Here is an 11,689-nt window from a genome sequence, read left to right on the forward strand (position 1 = left end):
TCGAGCTCTGAACAAAATGCGCGGCGGAGATGGCATCCCAAATACTTTTATGCATATATTCTTTACTCGATTCAAAGCCATTCAACACCAATATCTATGATAATTTTTCTAGATAAAAATGATATCCTCATTGGTGAACAAACATTAATCTTCTCTCGATTTGATTGCCTAATTCTTCTCAAGCAATGTGCCTGCTTTTTCTCATGCAATTCCTTTGATAGTTTGAAAGTTTCAATTCATACCAATGAGTGCTGTCCCTGGAAATTGTTTACATGAAAGGCGTATTCTCTCGATCATTATTAGTTTAGAGCTTTGCAGGCAGTATCATCATCATTGTGTAGGGCCTTGACAACAAGACTTCTCAGAGAGACATTTGACAATGGTTCTATGACAATAGGTTTGAGATTTTCCTCGCATGTTTTACAAAGTGAACAAGTTAGGAGAAGCACACACTTACTTACACTAGCCATTCCTTGAGTTGGATTGAATCGTATTTGCCATGGAGATTAGATCTCCACCATGCGATCCGATCCTCCTAAAACGCAGAAAATCGTCTCCCAAAAATCGGTGCCCTCCCAAAAACTGGTGGCACAAAATTCCACTTGGCGGCGCTCGATAGCCTCCTACTACCCTTGATGGCCAAGAATGGCCACCTGGCCTAATGACCAATCTCGCCAATATCTGGTGGGTTTTCTCCCCGGAATGGGGCCTCCCCATGGCCCTTCCCTAGATTGTCTACAGTGGCAGTTTGGCTCGAAGGTGGAGACGACCACTATTCCACCAACAAATTTTGCATGAGAGAGATTTGAAGGACAGAAAGGTGCGCTCCAACTCGTAGTGTCTTCTTGACTTTGAAGCTATGTTACTGTTAAACAGGTGAAGGTTGATCGTCTACGTCTACAACATTTTTGCTCTAGCGGATCCATTAGAAATCTTAATGGATTTAGTTCCAATTCTCTGTCTAATCGATTGTGCTCAATTGGGTTGAATGGCCTACCGACTCTATTTGATTGCATTGCCTGGATTGAGTTGGTAGATAGGGCACCTGCGTCCATGAGATTGTAGGATGTTGCCTATTAGATGCTATCCAAAATTAGGGGCACTAATATGGAATTCCATAATTCCCTCCAAGAAAGTGTGTTTACTTGCTCTCCAATGCTATTCCTTCCTTTGATTTCTTGCTCATCACTGTTTATTTTCCCTTATCATTTTTGTTTGTGCTCTCCATAATGAAAATAGGGAAACCTTTCTTTATGTTGCAAGATATTCTCTTTTTCAAAAGTTATGTCAAAAGAGAGATGGTAGACAAACTCGTCTTTTTTTGTAGATACTTAGCTTCGAACACCAATTTTGAAATTGATGAGGTATACTCTTTACTCTATTCTTCATCTTCTGATGTGCTTGTCCTGGCTCCCACTTTCAAATATAGCACATGGAAGTTTAATGTATAGAGGCTTAATGAAGAATAAAGGAATTCAAGAAGGAGAAGATTGATAAAGGCTTAATTGATGCTTTTTTTGCAAGGTCACAAAGTCAAAAGGACTTTGACTTTGTTAGCACTGCCTCCTTAGAGAAGCTTCTCGTGTACGCCATGGCTAGCATATATGCCAACCCCTGGCATAATGGACCCTTTCTTGGTAGTCGCTCCGAGGGCCTTGTTGTACCACACACCTGCCAAAATCTCTACATGGGCCCACCACAAGCAATTAATACGTCTCTAGGCTCCTTCATCTACTAGCAAATTCCCCTCAAGCAAGCCTTCATGCACTTTACATACAAAGTTCCTCAACCTCACTGAATCTATTGATTTGCAAGTCTTGTAGGTCTACTTGCTCAAAGCTGTAACGATCTTCCTAGCAAGGTTGCACTCGAGAGTCTCAACACTAAAGGTTCAAGTTGTGGGACTGGCTACCAAAATTCAGGAAATCCATGAATATCACTTTGCGATGACAGTGCTATGTGGGCATGAAATTCAATTTAGTCTCAATTAAGATCACTTTGCGATGCAGCTATGTGGGCATGAAATCCATCTACCTCTTCACAAACAGACCCTATTTTGCAAAGAAAAAGCTGGTTGTTTCAAGATACTAGCAAACCTAATTGACCACAATCTGACCATAAATTCGCACTAAGGTAGATTAATACAAACAAAACAAATGGAAGGCCTTAATTAGCACACATTAACACAAATTGGCCACAAATTATAAGACATTAACATAAATTAGCCACAAATTCATTGGCCACAATAGGGAAGGCTTAACAGGGGCTTAACACAATTTAATTAACCACAAATGAAATAGGGGAACTTAACTAAATTTAATTGACCACACCAAGTGAATGCTTTCAAACAAACACATCTCTCATGATGCCCATCCCAACACATACTCAAGGTGCCAATCCTAGCACATACTACCTCAACTCATCTCGCATATTCGGGATGCTTCTATTGAGTCATTATCTGTAGCATAACCAGCATTCATGCCATCAACCAGAGGTTCATTCATGTTTAGCTCTAAAGCTTGATTGCACTCCTCATCTTACTACTTCTTTAAAGAAAGGTTGCCATGTGGCACTCATGAGGGAGTCTTCTCTCAGCAAAGGAGAGCTCCATGTGCTAGTAGGACGTGGGCTAAAGGGAGAGATGCTATGGTGCCACGGCTTGTTGTGGCTCCCCCTCCTTGCATTCCCTCCTCCTTGCCAACTTACCACATGGTAGTGGAGGAGAACTGAGCAAATCATGCAAACGCTACACATGAGCTAAGGGCCTGAGGTCACTACTAAACGCAATTGGCAAGGGCACAGTTGCAACACATACATATGGAGAACCATGTGGATCCCAAGAGCTAATGGTGCAATAAGCTAAGGCAAACTGTAAGCTGTAGCACATCAAATCTAAAGTTATGAATCAGAACTATGCATGGGCCCAAGATTGAGTTGATGCCTAGATGGCGTAGTGCAATGAAAGGGATTAGATGGCTACAAACCATTATCTGTAGAAGCTCTCATGGATCATTGCTCCGAGCCCCGAGGTGACCATTCACTATACATGAAAGCAAAATGCATTGCAGTCTGACTATCTAAAGTGGACATGCTAACAATAGAGGGAACCTTGCAGTCTGATGCAAACATGGCTGACGAGCCAAAAGAGTTGCAGTATTGTAGTAAGAGCACACAATGGCTTCACGAGCTGACACTTGATAGTAGGAGAGTTGTGCGGTCCCAAAGAGGACTACACGAGTTGACAGTAGTCACTATAGGAAAAGGCTTAGTGAGTAGGTAGGCAATTGACATTATTAACAACATGTGGCAATGTGAGATGGTGCAGTAGCTCGACACGTGGCATTTCGATGCAACCAACACATGGTATGAAGAGCACGACAATAGACGAGTGACACATGGTAGTCAACCGCCATGGGAAGGTAGCCAAGAAGCAAGCTGTTAGAGCTATATATAGCTCGCTCTAACTTGAACTAGGTCTCATCTATATATGTGTAACTTGTGGTCAATATGAATTAGTCTTTGGGAGTCTATTTGTTGTGTCTATGATCTCTTCTTCTTCTCTCTCAACATGGTATCAGAGCAACAATGGTCTTGATATTGTGAGGAACCCTTTGAGTTTGTTGAAAATGAATATATAATAACCAAACGGTAAGAGGAACGATGGACAATCAATGATCAACTCTTAGTGCACATCAAGAGAAGTCTATGCCGCATAGAGGAAACTCCTTATCCATGTAAAAGACATTGCACTCAACTAGCTGATGACATAAATCTTGATGCCCAAGTGCACATGTCTTCAAAGCTTTCTAGTAGATTACTAAGCCCAACTATTCTTGAATGTTGGCAACGTGAATCTGATAGAGTTAGATCAAAGCTAAAGGAAATGGTAGTGTCAAGGGATGATAAGTTTGAGTTGCATTCTGAGGACTTCAATGGGGTGCCCCATGTGCGAATTTGGTGTCATGAGTGTAATGAACTTTATGGTAAAGGATTGATAGAAGGCAAGCATGCAGCATACAATTGCTTCTCTAACTTCATGAGATTTCACATATTGGAAAGTAAAAAGCATGAGCTCAAGTATATGGTTGCTCGAGGACTACGAAAAGAAGATATGCCCAAAGTAGTGCATCAACCGACAAAGGATGACAAAAGAGAGATAGAAGATGCGATAGAGAAGATGAAATCTTTTATGTCCACAAATGAAGGTATTATTTGTTCCTTTATTCCTCAATCAGTATTTGCCATCTTCTTACATTAAGTCTCTTACTCATCTCCTATCGTTTCAATAGGTTGGGATTTTGAGGTTGTTGAAGCTACAATACATGATTTTAAGGACAAAAGCTTGGTGAAGGTGCGATGCAAATATGATGATGCATGGTTGCGTTTATGTCCTCCAAGATCAGATTTGTACACGGTTCTCAATGAACACACAAAGTCAAACTCTCATATCAAGTCGCTCATGAGAAAAGATGAAAATCCAAAGGTAGCACTCACTGGCTTGCGAGGGCGTCCTCGAAAGGATAAGGAGCATGATCCAAAGCAAAGATATCTTAGCAACTTTTTGGTTTCAACAAAAACTAGAAGCCCAAGTACGAGTGCTTTCTCTGTTGATTCAAGTTTTAATAGAGAAAATGAATCTTCTTTTGTAAATTTCGACTTGCTATGTTGGGGCCTTTGGAGCCATGAGGTCAAAGTAGGTAACAAGTATGTCAAGGTAAAGCCTTTCTTAGATGATCAATGTGGTGGGAAGTATTGGTTTATAGAGCGTCATGTTAAGGCGACATTAAATAATGGATGTACTGATATTCATGTGGATGGATGCTTTCGTCACATAAGTTGCATACGCATTTCACAAGATGGGCAACCATTTAAAGACTTTACATGCCACCATTGCAAGGGGATAGTTAAACTTGCTGACTTTAGAATGAGATTGTATAGAGAAGAGAAGGTTGAGAATAAGAGAGGAGATAGGGGTACCGGTTGTGGAAGAAGGCTAGATTATCTTACAAAGAGTGAGCTTAGAAATGCAACTCTTTTTGCTAAAAGACGAGTAAGAGACCTTTCTAAGCAACTATGGTGGGCAAAGTCTCAAGTTGCCATTCTTTCAGTAAGAGTCCGCACTTTAAGAGAAGCTAGCATAGAGTCTCTCAATCGAAAGGATGTAAAACGATTTTGCAACAACATAATCGAAGCCCATAGATTGGAAAAGTTTGGTGGTAAAGTTGCCTTATGGGACTTTCTACAAGATGTTGCCACAAACATAATCAAGTCAAGTGCTGGACAAAGATATAGTGAGAACACAAAGGCAATATTTGAGGTTGCAAGGATGTGGGGAGGTCCAAGGTTACATGACTTCTTGAGTTCCGACCTCAATGGACCTTCTTTATCAACGACAAAGCGAGGGCAAAGACTTGCTACTCAGTTTGTACCTGGTATACATGGATATCTTTTTGATGCAATCACTGAAATTTATGAAAAAGAAAAAGAAAAGCATGGAATCATGTCAAGGATTCCCTTCATCATAGTGGAAGATGAAACTGCAATAAAGAAGCGGATAAGGTAACCTCCTTTTTCTCTAAATTATTTTCATAATCTAAATCTTGTTTTTGAATGCAAGAGGATTGCATATGATCTTACAGACTTGTGCTTATTATTGCTTGTAGGTGGAATCCAAAGGATGACATGCTTGTGGGTTTTGATGGATATAAAGTAGATGATCATGAGTGCATGACCACATGCATGATCAAAGTGGGAGAAGGACAAAAAGGATATGATCAGATTATTGATGCATTTCAAAATTGTGTCATTGGTGGACGTGCAAGAGTTTTTCTTGCCAATCCATTGCATGATGCACTCCCACGCTTGGTTCTTGCACTTCATTGCACTTGCGGCCGATTTGATGCAAGTTTTGTCTGCAAGCAATGGGATGCTATTTTAAACTTATGGAATGAGAAGCTAAAGACCACGGTTGGTCCAATTATTGGACATGCATCTGATGGTGATAGTCGACGAAGAACATTGATGATCTCCGATTATCTAGATAAAAGAGGTAGTAGATTTGGGATAAAATGGGATGGATGGCCTCTCTAGGCAAAAGTTTTAGAAAATCAAGTTTTTGGGCTGCATGATCAAGATTTTGTACATAATGGAAAAAAGTTAGTTAATGTTCTTGACAAGCCTAAGCGTCAATTGGCTATTGGCAATGTTTGGATCACCTTAAATCATGTCATTATTGTGTATGATGCTTTTTCTATCGACAAGCATATGCTAAGGGAGGGAGACATTAGGCGAGATGACCGCCAAAATTGGGTTGGAGCTCAAAGAATATGCAGTAGACAAGTGCAATGGTGCTTGGGAGAATTGGCAAACAATGGAATTCATAGAAAAGAGAGGAGCATGCTAGGAACACAAGCTTATCTTGAAATTGCTGGGGACTACATCGACATCTTCTTATCTCCACATTTGAATCTTGTGGATCGAGTCTATCTTGCGGGCAAAGTCTCTTTTTTCTTTCAAATTTGGAGGTCTTGGATTGTTCATCATGCCAACTATACGTTGAATAGAAACTTCATAACTAAGGAAGCTTTCTTAGATGTGCAACTCTCATGCCATTTTGTGGTCCTACTGATCAAATACTTTAGAGAATTTTGTCCAGGCCTAAGGTGTCCTTTACATCTTACAGGTTCAGATGCAGTTGAAATCTTCTTCAGTAAGATTGGAAGCATGGTTGGACAAGAACGCGCTTATGACTTGATGGATATGCTACATAGTGCAGGTAGTATAAATAGGCTTGCACACTTTGAATGCAAAGAGGATAGTCCTCTATTTACAAGGGCACATAAGAAGCAAGAACATGTATGGAGAGAATTGAATCTCAAAGAGAACATGCGAGAAGCTAATCTAGGGGACTATGAGTGTGTGTCAACTGATGATAAAATCATCGAAGCATTGAAGAAGGGACTAAAAAGTGCTCAAGAAAGGTGTGAAAGTTTGCATATGAAGCCAAAGGGTGAGAATATGAAGTGGTGGATGGAACCTTGGTCAAATGGATTTGCAGATGCATATTCACAAGAATCTGATTCTGAAGAAGAAGACCAATGTCAAGCAGATCATGTGTCAGAAATAGATGATAATGACAACGATGCCTCCATAAGTGAAATCAGACATGTGGTGGATTCTCTCCTAGATGAACAAGAAGCAATGAGCCCAGTTGTTACCATTGATGGTAAAACTCTCTTCAAGTCCACATTGGTAAGCCAACTTAATGGAAATCCCACACTCTCTAAAGATAGACTCACAAGGGTTCGCCAAGGAGTATACTACTCTAAGGAAGATATACCTCTTGCTACATCAAATGAGAACCTATTTGGAATAGGTTCCGATTGTGCCGTATTCTTTCATGAAGAACACAAAACAAGGAAAAGCAAAAGGAAATGCAATCCAAGATCTTTGCAAAAAAAGAAAACACAAGCTATATGGTACCTTGGACGAGTTCAAAAAATGAGGAGAAAGGTTGGTGGGGGGTATGTGGAATATAAAAAAGGGTTCAACCTTTCAGATAGACCTTTTGGAGTAGAAGTCCAGCTTGGGTGGTATCAAAAGGCAAAAGGTTCAAGATGCTTCACATATGACCTTACAGACCTTGACATGATAAATATTGAGAGTGTAATTGCATTGGCAAACCTCACCTATGAGTGTAATAGCAATAAGTATACTTTAGATGAGAATGATTGGAATGTATTCAATGACTTTGTAAAGGGGCATTAAATGCACTTGGTAGGGGCTTCTTTGTTATCTTTCTAATATGATAAAAGCTTTATTACGATTATTACTATGCGCTGAGTTTAGTTTGATTTCTCTTGATGGATTTTTTAAATTATTTTTTTGCAGGACCTTGAATCACACAAGTGGATGATTTGCAACCGCCTGGGTACTTTTGTTTATATGAATGCCATTAAGCAAGTTTAAAAATGCTATTTTGGCATCGGTTACAACAAGATGTTGTATGAATGTAGCCTCTATGGTTTTAATACCATGGCTTCATGGTTTGATATGACTTAGTGGATGTTTGTATTTGGCAAGAAATAAATATTATATATCGTCATTGAATGCTTTGTAAAATTGGCTAATCTATCATCCCTTCTCTTAGATAAAACACCCATACATATGGTTTTGTAAAAAATTGAAAGATATAAAGCATTTATAAAAGCTCCCAATCTTTCATGTAATATTTTTATAAAGGTTGTTTCTTGAGCTCTTTACGTGTTTCAAGTGGCTTTGCACAATTCTTTGCTCTTGGTGTACGGCACACATGATTTGTCTTGTTTGATATTTGTTCCTCTTAATTTTTGCACATATGTCTTTATTCTTTGTTTCTCTTGCCTTATGGCATCATCAGGACACAAACCCATCTTAAACTTATGCATTGCCCATTATTGCAGTCGCTACCTCAATTTTTTGTGTGTAGATTCAAATAATGCAGGTGATGTAGAGATCTTGCAGTTTAAATATCTCATCCTACCTAAAGGGACTCCAAAAGTAGTAGTGTATGACTCACATAAGGACTTTTAAAATTCCTCTAGGAAAATAAATATACTTACAGAAGGGGATTTATAAAATTTCCCAAAATTTACAGAGGGGATACCAGGAAATACTACAAATAGGTTACATAGGGATTTAGAAAAGAACCCTTGCACGCACGTGATATAGACATATTACACTAAGTGACCCCCCCGAGGATATTGTATGCTTACTCTAACAAAGAAAGACAGGAAGTATTACTTGTTGATTTCATTACATAGCTATTTCAATATCTCATCGCTTGTTTTCTCTTGTCAATTTTGACATCCCTAACTTGACATGGTTTTTTGGAGGTATTCTGGTGCAAATTTGAGAAAGTTATTAGTGGCAAAGGATCAAAGATCTTTGCAAATCATAGCTCTCGTCGTGCTCTTTGTTTTGAGCTATTCACGCCCCGATCGAACTTCAGAGTGAAAAGTTACATTGTTTTTCGTGTCGACTACTCTTGTCTTGGTCTCATGATCGGCACGCTCATAGTGCTTTTCTCCAAAAATATCTTGGTTTCATGATCACTCTGTCTTGGTTTCATGATCAACACGCTCATAGTGCTTTTCTCCAAAAATATCTTAGTTTCGTGATTAACTAGCTCGTAGTGCTTTTCTTCACGTGTATGCTACTTCTAGCATACTCTCATCACATGTCCTATCTCTTTTGGTCATATCTCAACATCTATATTGTTTGAGCGACAATTGTGTTCTCGTTCATTGTCACAAGCTCCAACACACAGATATTTTCTTGACTCATGATGGCAACATCTATAATCATCAAGGGCTTTCCCTCTGGCCAACAATATGTTCCTTTGTTTCAAGGACAAGGCTTTTTTGGCTGGAAAGTGAATATGTTATTGATATTTGAAGGTGATAATCTTTCTGATATTGTTCTTGGTGATCTCGTTTGTCCATCCCAACCTGTTGATGCAACTACGACATGCTCTTGGGCCCTCTCTTTGAGAAATGGAAATTTGACTATGCAATTGGCATTCTCGTGATAAAGCAGCTCGTTGGTATATTTTATTTGCTCTACATGATTCTCTTATGTTGGATGTATCTGCTCTTCCTTCTTCTCATGCTAAATGAGAATCTCTCATTGCTACTTTTGAGAAGAAATCCATCACAGAGATTCTCTATCTTCGTAATCTTTTGAGCAATCCCTACAAAGTGGGAACTCCTATGACAACTCATATTGAGTCATTCAAGAATATCATCAATCAACTTGCTACTATTGGTGCACCTGTTCCATGAAAATCAATTGGTAACCTATCCTCTCAACACAGTCTAGGATCCATTATATGATAATGTTTTTACCATCCTTTCTAACAAAACTGAGATTGATTTTGATCAAACATGTATTTCTTTGATTGAGTATGCTCAATGACATGAGCGTCATAAAGACCCTCACCGTCATGATAACAACGGATGATGTAGACTCAGAGATAGCTTGTGTTGCTCGCAAGCATCCTTTCTGCAAATATGGACATGGTGGTCATCCGTATAGAGGTGGTAATTCTTCTCGTCTAAAATATCCTAAGAAACATTGTTCTTATTGTGATAAGCGTGGTCATCTTATCTCTGATCGTTGGACTTGACAATATGATGAGGAACATGGTGTTACCACCACTACTACGCAACCCCGCTTATCCAAAAATTCTCCTTGTGATTATTGTGGTGGCAATCATCCATCCTTTTAGTGTTACAAAAGGCGTTATGACTATGAACGCAATGGAGCATATGCTCCTCAACATACTCCTATTGTCGATGCCCATACACATCAAGAGGCAAATCATATATGTTTTGATGTCTCTCCAGAAAGGATACTTCATGTTCGAGATGGTTCGACTTTTATTGTTGATTCTAGTGCTACTGGTAATATGACATATCAATCTCAATGGTTACATAATTCTTATGCTCTTCCTCACAAGAAAATGGTTACCTTGCAGATGACACTACTTGTTAAGTCATGGGTGTTGGTGATTTATATCTTGGCACTCTTTCTTCAACAAGAGTCTTGCGAGGTGTTCTCCATGTTCTAGATCTTTAGAGAAATCTTCTTTCTATTGCACAACTTGTTGATCTTGGTCTCTTTATCGGCTTTGACCACACAGTGTTAGATTGAAAAAGATGGACATACTATAGCAGTTGCCCCTCGGCATGGTAACCTCTTTGAACTTTCCTTAAATGATGATATTTCCAATGTGATTTGGATTACAAGCTATATGGCATCACCGCTTTGTTCATTCGGATTTTGCCAAGTTACTTGCTATCAATTGCCATGATCTTGTGGATGGTATGAATCTCCCACCTCGTCCTCACATGGGCCTTTGTGAATATTGTGCTCTTGGCAAGCACCATCGAAGACCCTTTCATGTATCTACTTCAACTCATTCATATGCTTTATTGGATCTCATTCACACTGATATATGTGGACCTTTTCCTCCATCTAAGTCTTTCTACAAGTATTTCATCACTTTCATTGATGATTTTTCAAGATATGCAAGTGCATTTCTCTTGCGACATAAGTCAGAGGCCTTATTAGTATTCAAGCAATATAAAGCAGCCGCGGAACTTCATACTGGTTTTCGTATCAAGATACTTTGTAGTGACAATGATGGGGAATATATTTCTAATCTTTTTTATGATTATTTAATTGAGTGTGGTATTCATCATGAATAAATTCTTCCATACTCTCCTCAACAAAATGGTGATGCAGAGTGTAAGAATGGTACTTCTCTTGATGCTATGCGATGTATGCTCCTTCATTCTGGATTATCTCGGAGCTTTTGGGCAGAAACAATTATGAAAACCATCTTTGTGCAAAATCATCTTTCTACAACTGCACCTTCTGGTGGTAAGATACCAATCATAGCTTGGACAGGCCAGACTCCTTTTGTATCACATTTTCAAACTTTTGGTTGCATTGGTTATATTCATGTACTAAAAGAGACACGAAAAAAGCTAGATCCTCTTGGCTTGAAAGTCATATTCATTGGATATTCTCCTAATTCTAAAGGTTATAAATTCTATGATTCCTAGTCTAAGAAGGTGATAATCAGTTGTGATGTCATATTCAATGAGCAGTTAATGGGAGGGACATGGTCTACCAATAAAAAGGA

The sequence above is a fragment of the Dipteris shenzhenensis genome, chromosome 33 (assembly GCF_047967505.1).
Source record: "Dipteris shenzhenensis isolate YYH24624 ecotype China chromosome 33, Dip_SZ_1.0, whole genome shotgun sequence".
Classification (NCBI taxonomy): domain Eukaryota; kingdom Viridiplantae; phylum Streptophyta; class Polypodiopsida; order Gleicheniales; family Dipteridaceae; genus Dipteris; species Dipteris shenzhenensis.